The sequence below is a fragment of the Sus scrofa genome, chromosome 17 (assembly GCF_054392235.1).
Source record: "Sus scrofa isolate SSC_HxYL_T2T_F1_AM1 chromosome 17, Sscrofa_HxYL_maternal_Yorkshire_Landrace_v2.0, whole genome shotgun sequence".
In the NCBI taxonomy this organism is placed as follows: Eukaryota; Metazoa; Chordata; class Mammalia; order Artiodactyla; family Suidae; genus Sus; species Sus scrofa.
Genome location: NC_139399.1, coordinates 53,692,683 through 53,703,607, shown reverse-complemented (window position 1 = coordinate 53,703,607; position 10,925 = coordinate 53,692,683). Strand labels below are relative to the sequence as shown.

General features: G+C 42.5%; 1 non-coding gene across 1 annotated transcript; it reads right to left on the bottom strand.

Moving 5' to 3' along the window:
• Positions 1-2,444: 2,444 nt before the first annotated feature.
• LOC146395325 (U6 spliceosomal RNA) lies at positions 2,445-2,551 on the bottom strand. Its single transcript, XR_014832986.1, has one exon. It is a non-coding gene; the product is annotated as a U6 spliceosomal RNA (small nuclear RNA).
• Between the last annotated feature and the right edge of the window lie 8,374 nt (positions 2,552-10,925).

Here is a 10,925-nt window from a genome sequence, read left to right as displayed (position 1 = left end):
AAAAAAGCTGTCCTCCAGCTAGGAATATCTGCTTGGATTGTCTTAACATAAATAGGTTAAAATTTCCTGGGGCAGAGCAATGAGTTGATTTCCATCTTGGAGACCTTTTAAAGCCTTCCACTTCCATGTGGCTTCATCCCTAGCTACCATGTTGGAATTCACCTTCCAGGGAGGCCACAGGATATAGGGGGAACCTGAAACTTTTAGAAGATATAGAAATGCAAATTTGAATTTTGCCTTATGTTCACATGTCTATTAGCCCAAGGGACCTTGGAAAGTCATTTACCTTCTCAGAGATTTTTTTTTTTTATCAAAAAGGGGATAACTAATAAAGATGGGAAGATTAAGTGGGCTATATATAGAACAGTGTTTGCCCACTGTGGCTGCTCACTAAATATGCTCTTTGTTACCTTCCTGGTCTGATTTTTAGAACCTGGAACCTACTGGCCCCTCAAAACTGTGGACCACTTTCTCCATACTGTGTTCTCACTTCTTGTGTCTTGACCTCTTTTTTTCTTTGTCCTGAAAGCTGTGCCTGTGGCATATTTCATAAGAGAACTTCCACCTTCTTTGCATTTTCCTGCACTCTGAGCTGGACCCATCCTAGAATGCTGTCAACCCCAGGAGGCCACGGTGGGATAGGCTGGCAGATAGCTGTTAGGAACCACAGGGCCAAACCATGCAGTTTCTTGGAGGCCTTGAGGTTGACTGGATTTTATTCTAAATGCAACTAGAAACCAGTGAAGGTTGTTGCTTCATGCAAGAAGAATGGCTTAAGTTACATTTTAAAAGAGATGCTCTTTCCCCCCCCTCACCCCCCTGCTCAATGGAGAATGAATTGTGGAAGCACAGGTCTAAGCAGGAAGACTTGTGAGAATGGGAGTGGTTGGGATGGAAAGAGGTAGAGAGACCTAAGAAATCTTCAGGAGAGGAAATCAAAGAGATTCCATGACTAGGAAGTTCTCCCAGAAAACAAGGGCTGAAAGTGATCAGAGGGAGGATGAAGAATACGTAGGGTAGGCAAGGGAGATGTGAAACACAGAACTTTGTTCTCAGCAAGAGGAAACCATAACAGCCGTACTGAGGAAGCAGTAGCTAACGAGGTGTAGTTATAGAAAACTTGACTGAGCTAAAGAAAGACTTGAATCTATAGATGGAAAGTCTTCCCATATAATAAATAAGAAAAAGAAACTATCCCATAGTCACTGCCAAGAAAGATTTAAAATTTCAAGGGTAAAAAAACAATTCCACAAGTACCCTTGAAGGTGAAGCTTCTAAAAAGAAACAAAGGGAGAAAAATCAGATCGACATGATAGCAAATTTCTCCACAACATTCAATACAGAAGAACCAAAGTAAAGCTTTGAAGGAAAAGTTACCCCCAAATTCTATGCCCAGGAAAGAGGTCATTCATAACTGGAAAACAACAGAAAAACATTCACAAGTCTGTAGAGCCTGTGATAATAACCCTTGTGTGTGTGTGTGTGTGTGTGTGTGTGTGTTTTATGGAAAAAACTGGAAAATGCATTTCAACATGTCAAGGTATGAAACAAACACTTTAAGAATGGAAAACTCAGGCTATCAATGGTGGGCAGTAAGAATTGAAATAATTTAAACCTAGCATAAATCTAAACATAAAATAGAAAGTGAATGTCATAAACCATCCTAGAAAGAATACAAATAATAATAGCAAATAGTGAGCACCTCCTATATGGGGGCACAAAATGTTATACCTATATTAACTCACTTAATTCTCCTCTCTTCATAAAGTGGGCACCTCTATTTTTTTATTATTTTTTTTGCTTTTTAGGGCTGCATCCAAAGCAGATGGAAGTTCCCAGTCCAGGGATCGAAACAGAGCTGCTGCCACCGACCTATACCACAGCCACAGCAACATCAGATCCAAACTGCGTCTGTGACCTACACCACAGCTCATGGCAACACCAGATCCATAACCCACTGAGTGAGGCCAGGGATTGAAACGGTATCCTAATAGATACTAGTCAGGTTCGAAACCTGCTGAGCCACAGTGGGAACTCTCAAGGTGGGCTCGTTTAGAACGCCTATTTTAAAAATGAGTAAGTGGAATCTAGAGAGGTTATTTCCCCAAGGTTACAAACAGAGGAACCCAGGAAACCTGACTCCAGAGCTTATTTGATTAATTATACTCCTTCCTATACATATGGGAGGGAGAGGGTAATAAAAATAAAAACATGGCTTGAATCCTGCAAACCTATACAAATAAAAACCTGTATAGTAGAAAGTTCAGGGGCATTTCAAGCAAGGAGGATACCTTCCTACAACAAACACATAATAATCATGAAAGAAAAAATATTTGTGTGTGTGTGTTTTATTTATTTTTATTTTTTCCATCATAGCTGGTTTACAGTGTTCTGTCAGTTTTCTACTGTATGGCAAGGTGACCCAGTCACACATACATATATACAAAAATATGGAATGCTTCATGAATTTGCGTGCCATCCTGGTACAGGGGCCATGCTAATCTTCTCTGTATTGTTCCAGTTTTTGTATATGTGCTGCCAAAGCGAGCACGGAAAAAATATTTTAAAGTTTGTATTATTTGACTAGGAGTTCTGATCTATAAATGTTCCTAAGAAATAATCAGTAATAGAGCCATGGGTTTATGTACAAAGATATTTATTGCAGTGATATTTATTATGAAGAGTTTGAAATAAATAGAAATGAGGATTTCCCGTTGTGGCTCAGTGGTTAACGAGTCTGACTAGGAACCATGAGGTTGTGGGTTCCATCCCTGGCCTTGCTTAGTGGGTTAAGGATCTGGCATTGCTGCAAGCTGTGGTATAGGTCGCAGACTGGCTCAGATCTGGTGTTTCTGTGGCTCTGGTGTAGGCTGGTGGCTACAGGTCTGATTGGACCCCAACCTGGGAACCTCCACATGCCTCGAATGAGGCCCTAGAAAGGACAAAAAGACAAAAAAAAAAAAAAAAAAGAAGAAGAAGAAATGACCAAAAATTTATAATTAGTTCTATTCAGTAACTTTTTTTTGGATTCAATACATTTCGATGCTGAACATTCACATGCTAGAAAAACATGCAGTCATTCAAACTATCTCTATCTTGTAGAGAAAGATCTAGAAACATACACTAGGATACAGATTCAGCTACTATAAAGAAGATCCAAATTAACAATGAATTAAATAAGATGGAAGTTTCTTTCTCCCTCATACAGAAGTCTGGAAATAGTCAATCTAGGGTTTGCAGCAACTTTGCTCCATTAAAAGGGACCAAGCCTTCTAATTTGTTGTTCTGCCATCTGTAGAACATGGTCTAAGATAGTCTACACTTCGTTCTCACTTCTTCTTCTTCTTTTTTTTTTTTTTTTTTTTTTTTGTCTATTTAGGGCCACACCTGGGGCATATAGAGGTTCCCAGACTAGGGGTCGAATCAGAGCTGTGTCTGCTGGCCTACATTATAGCCACAGCAATGCCACATCTGAGCTTTGTCTGCAACCTACACCACAGATCACAGCAATGCCAGATTCTTAGCTCACTGACCGAGGCCAGGGATTGAACCTGCGTCCTCATGGGTGCTAGTCTGATTGGTTTCCTCTGAGCCATCATAGGAACTCCCATCCTCACTTCTTGAGGAGTAGCTGAAAGTAACAAAAGAAGGCAGCAGAAGGCACTGTCCCTTTCTTTCTGTACAATGTTTGAAAGTAGTTCATGTATCACTTCCACTGCTTAGAACTTGGTTACTTGGCTCTACCTACCTGCAAGGGAGGCTGGGAAGTGTAGGTTTTTTTTTTTTTTAAATTGAAGTATGATTTACAATATTGTGTTAGTTTCAGATGTATAGCAAAGTGATTCAGTTTTATACACACACACACACACACACACACACACACACACACATACATTCTTTTTCAGATTCTTTTCCATTATAGTTTATTGCAATACATTGAATATAGGTCTCTGTGCTATACAATAGGTCTTTGTTGTTTATCTGTTATATATATAATAGTGTGTATCCATTAATCTCAAATTCCTAATTTATTCCTCCCTCACCTTTTCCCTTTGGTAACCGTAAGTTTGTTTTCTATATCTAGGAGTCTATTTCTGTTTTGAAAATAAATACATTTGTATCTTTTTTTTAAGATTCCACATATAAGTGATATTGCATGCTATTTGTCTTTCTCTTTCTTACTTCACTTAGTATGATAATCTCTAAGTCCATCCATGTTGCTGCAAATGGCATTATTTCATTCTTTTTTAAAGTCCAAATAATATACCATTGTGTATATGTGTGTGTGTGTGTGTGAGTGTGTGTGTGTGTGTGTGTGTGTGGTTACATATTCTTTATCCATTCATCTGTTGATGGACATTTAGTTTGCTGGGGGTGTAGTTGTAAAAATATGAACAATCATAAAAAATTTGGTGGATTCTGTTACTAAAGGGAGAATGGGAGAGTGAATATTGGAGAACAAATAGCATTCTGATTTGGCACAGAAAAAAGTCTTAAAACTTAAAAAAGTTGGGGGGAAAAGGATCAGTTTTGCACATCTATGTATACCTGTATGTATAATTCTTTTTTGCCTGTATAAACAGTGGGATTTATATACTTAAGGGTTGGGATTGTGAATGATTTACACTTCTTTTGTTTATTTATTTATTTATTTATTTATTTATTTATTTATATTTTTTGTCTTTTCTAGGGCCACACTCGTGGCATGTGGAGGCTTCCAGGCTAGGGGTCTAATCAGAGCTGTAGCCGCTGGCTTATGCCAGAGCCACATCAACGTGGTATCCAAGCCACGTCTGGGACCTACACCACAGCTCACAGCAACACTGGATCCTTAGCCCACTGAGCAAGGCCAGGGATTGAACCCGCAACCTCATGGTTCCTAGTTGGATTCGTTAACCACCGAGCCAGGATGGGAACTCCGATTTACACTTTCTTTTTGCTTTTGTGTTTTCCCAATTTGCTATAAATTAATGTATTTTTCCCGTGTAATCAGAAAAACTCACCATTAAAAGAAGTAATTTGGGAGAGAGAACTGTGTGTTTTGTGACTGCAGCCGCCTCTCCTTTCTTCTCTGACTTCCCTCTGCAGGGCTTCTTTTGTTGGTGGATTTCTTGTCTCTCACACAAAGGAATGACATTGTCTGTTCTCTGTCTCAGCTATGAAACCCCAGAGGGAGTTGTCAGTGAGTTTATTTTGGTGTGAGGCAGCCCCTTTTCTACCAGGAATATAAGCCAGTCTCAGCCATGGCCTCTCCTCCAGGAGGATAATTAAGAGCAATTCTTTTGTTCTCCTAGAAAAGAGGGGCTTCTGCACTGAGATAGGGGGGAGAGGGACTGTTCAGCAAAGAATGATGCTGGAGGATGGTGGCGGCAAGAGCTGGGGAACAGGAGGTGCTTCTGCTTCTTGGAGCCCAAGACAGGGAGGGGTTCAGGCAAGATCTGCTTTTCCCTGGGCTCTGGCTTCTTAACGGATCTTCCCCAAGGAAGGGACAGTCTTTACCTTCTTTTCTGTTTTATTGAGATATAATTGGATACGTTATTATCCAATAACTGGATATGTTTGAGGGATACAGCATAATGACTTACGTATGTTGCAAAATGATAACTACTCTAAGTTAACACCCATCATCTCCTATAGATACAGGAAAGGAATAAGGAAAAAAAAATTTTTTTTTCCCTGTGATGAGAACTTCTAGGATTTACTCTCTTAGCAGCTTTCAAATATAGCATACAGCACTCTTAACTACAGCCATCATGTTGTACGTTAGGTTCCCAGGCAGGGCTCGTTGATCTTCTGTGTGGAAGTGTGTACCTGTTGACCGCCTTTGTCCAATTCCCCCAGCCTCCACCCCTTGCCTCTGGTGTTTGCACATCTGATCTTTTTTTCCCATGAGTTTGGATTTTTTTTTCTTTTTTTTTTTTTAGACCTCACATTTAAAATATTTGTCTTTCTCTGCCTGACTTATTTCATTTAGCATAATGCCCTTAGGGTCTATCTGTGCTATCACAAATGGCGGGATTTCTTTTTATGTGGCTGAGTAATATTTCACTGCACATATGTACCACATTTTCTTTATCCATTCATCTATTAGGGGGCACTTACGTTGTTTCCATGTCTTGGGGGCTGCGTGATGATGCAGTGAACTTGGGGATGTGGCTATCTCTTTGACATGGTGCTTTCATTTTTTTCAGATGTATATCTAGAAGTGGAATTGCTGGATCACAGGGTAGTTCTAGTTTTAGTTTTCTGAGGAAACTTCATACTGGTTTCCTTGAGGGCTGCACCAGTTTGCACTTGGGGACAGTTATGACTCCTCCTCAAAGTTTTGTTGGATTAGTTGTCAGCTTGGCCTTTGGTCTAATGACAGTGTCTCAAGACTCCCCGCGGACTTATGTGAGTGGCTCTTTGTTCAGGCTGGCAGGAATTTGAGGTCCAGTCCTTTCTTTTACTAACTGTGTGATTGCAGACAGAGCACTTACCTCCTTTGTGCTTCGGTTTCTTTTTTTTTTTTTTTTTTAATTTTCCCACTGTACAGCAAGGGGGTCAGGTTATCCTTACATGTATACATTACAATTACATTTTTTCCCCCACCCTTTCTTCTGTTGCAACATGAGTATCTAGACAAAGTTCTCAATGCTATTCTGTGCTTCGGTTTCTTATCTGTAAAATGGGACCATACAACCTCTTCCCTGCAGGATGGGTAGGAAGATTAATTGAGTTAAGGCTCGTCAAATATCTAGCATGGTGCTTGGTGCACACGGAAGGACATAGGCTTAGTTTGCTAGGGCTACTGTGACAAAGTACCACACACTGGGTGGCTTAAATAGCAGAAATATAGTGTCTCAAAGTTCTGGAGGCTGGAAGTCCGAGATCAGGGTGTGGGCAGGGCTGGTGCCTTCCGAGGCTGTGAGGGAAAGTTATGTCCCAGGTCTTTCTCCTTGGCCGGCAGGTATATGGCCATGTTTTCCCTGTGTCTCTTCACATCACCCTCCCTCTAGGCAGACTGTGTGCCTGTGTGTACATTTCTCCTTCTTATAAAGATACCAGTCATATCAGGTTTGGACCCATCCTAAAGACTTCATCATCAACTAGATTACCTCAGTAAAGACTCTGTCTCCAAATAAAGTCATATTCTGAGTTAGTGGGGGTAGGACTTCCACATATGAATGTGAATGGGGGAGTAGGGGGACCGCAATTCAATTCATACCAAGCATCCATAGCATGGAGAGCAGAATACTAGAAATATTGGTCATTATTATCATCTCCATCCTTGTGAGCTTTCACATATCATGCTGCCCCAGGCCACTCGAGTTTCCAAGGCACTGATTTCCTAGAAAAGGGTCAGAAAAGCCTTTCTTGCCCGAGCCACGATGGTGACATTCCTGTCTGTCTTCCAGGGCTCCATCCCAGACAGCTCAGTGTGCCAGCTGTCTAGGGAGTGCTGGCCAGCTTCTACCTGCTTGTTTAGCTTCTTCTCTCTCCTACTGAAAATTTGAAAAATTCACTTATTATATTCATTTGTTTGGCAACCACATCTATTATGTTACTCTGTGCTAGGCATTATACATACATTAACTCATTTAAATCTCCTAACAACCCTATGAGGCAAATGCTGTTCTTTCCTAGGTGAGGAAAGGGAGGCACAGGGAAGTTAACTTGCCCAGGATTTCTTGACTAGCAAGTGGTCAAGCCGGAATTTTAACCCAGGCAGAGTTTTGTTCTGAACAGCTATGAAGGGGAAGCAATGTATCAGGAATATAAACTTTGGAGTCAGAGAAATGTGAATTTGGGATTCCAGCTAATGAGCAGAACTGGACATTTCCATTGCTGCCTGCTCTACCTATGGCTTTTCTAAGAAAAAAAGACCCATCCTTCAGTTCTCTTGGTCCTGTTCCATTATGTCATTCCAGGCCTCAGCTGATTGGACTGAGGTGGACATGTGACTTAAGGGTACTCTCTCTGTTGACTGGGACTCATAACTTGGATGGCCAATCACATTTCAGTCTCAGGCATTTGGCTAAGAGGCTTGAGCAGTGAAGTTGGGCATTGAAACTTTTTGGTCAAGAGGCACTGTTGAAGTGGAATGGTCAGTTTGGGGCAGGTACAAGCCTGAGTTAGAAGGCAGCAGAGGACAGGCGTGGGCAATGGAGGACTGCTTTCAGAGGTGGGAAGAATGGAGCAGGGCACAGAGAAAGACAGAGATGCCTGTGCTACAGGTTAGGTTGTCCCAAAAAGGAAAGACATATACACACACACTGTTGGTGACCCTTCTCCCTTAAGCCTCTGTGCGTGTTGACAGCTAACACCTTATAGTTGTTCCTTCTCCAGAGAAACTCTTGACTACATGGCTTCCCAGCCAGGTGGGTTAGGTCCTCTGCCCCTAGCAACCAGCTGCCAATGACAAACTCAGGTGAGGTACAAAAGGTCAGCCTCCTGACTCAAGAGGGACCAACTCTGTGATGCCATTCATACTCTTGAGCTCTCTCTTGGGTTAGACTGAAGCTGGTCTCCACCAGAGATGACATTCTGGCTTAGATTTCTTCTCTCCCCTTCCTTTTCCTGCTTCCCTTCTCTTTCTTCTGAGAGCCTCCCTCAACAATCACTTGCACAAGAATCCCCATCTCAAAGGAAAGTTGGATTCCCAAGAAACAAAGACGGACACCTTGTCTCTCAACTGCTTCCACTTTCAGGATTTCCTGTCCTGGGATTCTGAGTCACCTATTTTACATCCACCCGTCTTTGATTGAGTTCTGTTCTTGCAGCCAACCAAGTCCAAGTTGTGTGAACTGGGGAAAGTTACTCAACCATTCTCAGTCTCACTCCATCTGGAAAATGGTGCCCATTATTCTCCTAACTTCAGTGCTTTCTTTAGTGACTTAATAAGAGAATGCCTATGACAGCCTCAGGCATTGTGATTGGCTTAGAGTAGGCACTCTATTTATTAGTTCTAGTTATTTTATTTTTTACAGTATTTGCTGCCTCTCTTGCTCAAGTCAGTTCAAGCTGGGGAAACACAAAGAGAAAATATATCAGTATGACTTTCAAAGCACCATGGAAATGTGGGAGTTCAAAGAGGTATGAATTTAGAGTCTTAAAGATTCAAGTTCAACTCTTTAGCTCATTGCTTCTCAAACAATAATGATCATGTGAGTCACCTAGGAATCTTGTTACCTGCAGACTCTGGTTCAGGATGCCCAGGTGGAGCCCAAGATGCAGCCTTTGACATAGCTCCAGGTGGGGCCAAAGTGGCTGGTCCTCAGACTCGCAAAACTTCGAGTAGCAAAGCTCTCGTCTGTCTTTTGGTTCCAGAGTGATTTTTTTTTCCCTTCGCAAAGAGTCAGCCTGAATGGCAGGCTCTTCCTTTTTCACTCCATTTTGCACCTCCTGTGAGTTGTGGTTCCTGCCAATAAGGAGATCTCCGTGGTTGAGGCAGCCAGGAAAGCTGTCGACTGTAGAGTGTGGTGTGTCGTAAGCAGAGCTTACTGTAGGGGATGTGGGAGGCTGGCAGGGGACTGTTGCTCCCAGAGAGGAAGTCAGGGAAGTCTCCTTGGCAGAGATGAGCTGTCAGTCTATCGCTCTGTGCGGATATCTCCTGATTCCTACCCTCCTGCTCCTTTAGGCAAGGACCATGCACAAGAATCCCAGCACTGCTGTGACATCTTACCTCCTGTTGCCTAGACTCTGGTCCAGGTGCCCTGCCTTCTGGACAAGACCATCCACACCTGAGCTCGCCAGTTTCCTTTGGCCAAGTCCTTGAGCCTCCCAGCCCCCTACCTATCAAAAATCTTAGCCCGCCTCTCTCTGGTCCAGCGTCTGTTTTGACATCACGCTATAATGAGAGGTTCAGGCAGTTCCAGATATGAGGAGAAAAATGTGTGTTATTTCCACAACATTTAGTGCATTTCCTCTTTTCATTATAATCCTGGCCAAGTCCTTATAAACATTATCCTTTCCAAACCAAGATTGGTTTTCCTTGTTTGTGGGTGCCAGCAGCTAGGATAGATTTCCTCCATCTGCTCATTTTCTCCTTTGACAATCTACTTTTTCTGCCCCTTGGAGTTCACAGTGTGGAGGCATTGTCTCAGAAAGCTCATGGCTGGCCAGAGTAGGGGGATGGAGTCTTCTGCTCATTGCTAAGCCATGTTCCATTAACATATATGAGAGTTTTCACTTACAGCCAAGACGTAGCTGAACAGAGAACAGGCCCTTGATTGATTAATCCTTTCTTTAACATCTGCTAAGAATCCTGATATGCCAGACACTGCTCTGGGTTCCATGAACACAGCAGTAAACAAACATGGTTCCTGCCCTGACAGTCTAGCTAGATGTATTACACTTATCTTATCAATGGGGCACCTAACACACACACACATACACACACACACTCTCTGGTCTTCAGCCTCCTGAGCAAGACAATCTCACCATCTTCAGGGGAATGGCCTCTCTTCTAGGCCCAAAGAAAACAAAAGAAAATTCCTGTAAACATACCTCCCACCTGTTTGTTTTTTGCTTGTTTGTTTTTGTCCTTTTAGGGCCACACCTGCAGCATATGGAGGTTCCTGGGCTAGGGGTCTAATTGGAGCTCTAGAGCTACGGCACAGCATAGCTACGGCAACACAGAATCTGAACCATGTCTACAACCTACACCACAGCTCACGGCAATGCCAGATCCTTAACCCACTGAGTGAGGCGAGGGATCGAACCCGAAACCTCATGGTTCCCAGTCAGATTCGTTTCCGCTGCACCACAATGGGAACTTCTCCTCCCACCTGTTTGAATGACTGTTCTCAAAAAGACAAGGAATTGGAGTTCCCGTTGTGGAGCAGTGGTTAACGAATCCGATTAGGAACCATGAGGTTTCGGGTTCGATCCCTGACCTTGCTCAGTAGGTTAAGGATCTGGTGTTGCCGTGAGCTGTGGTGTGG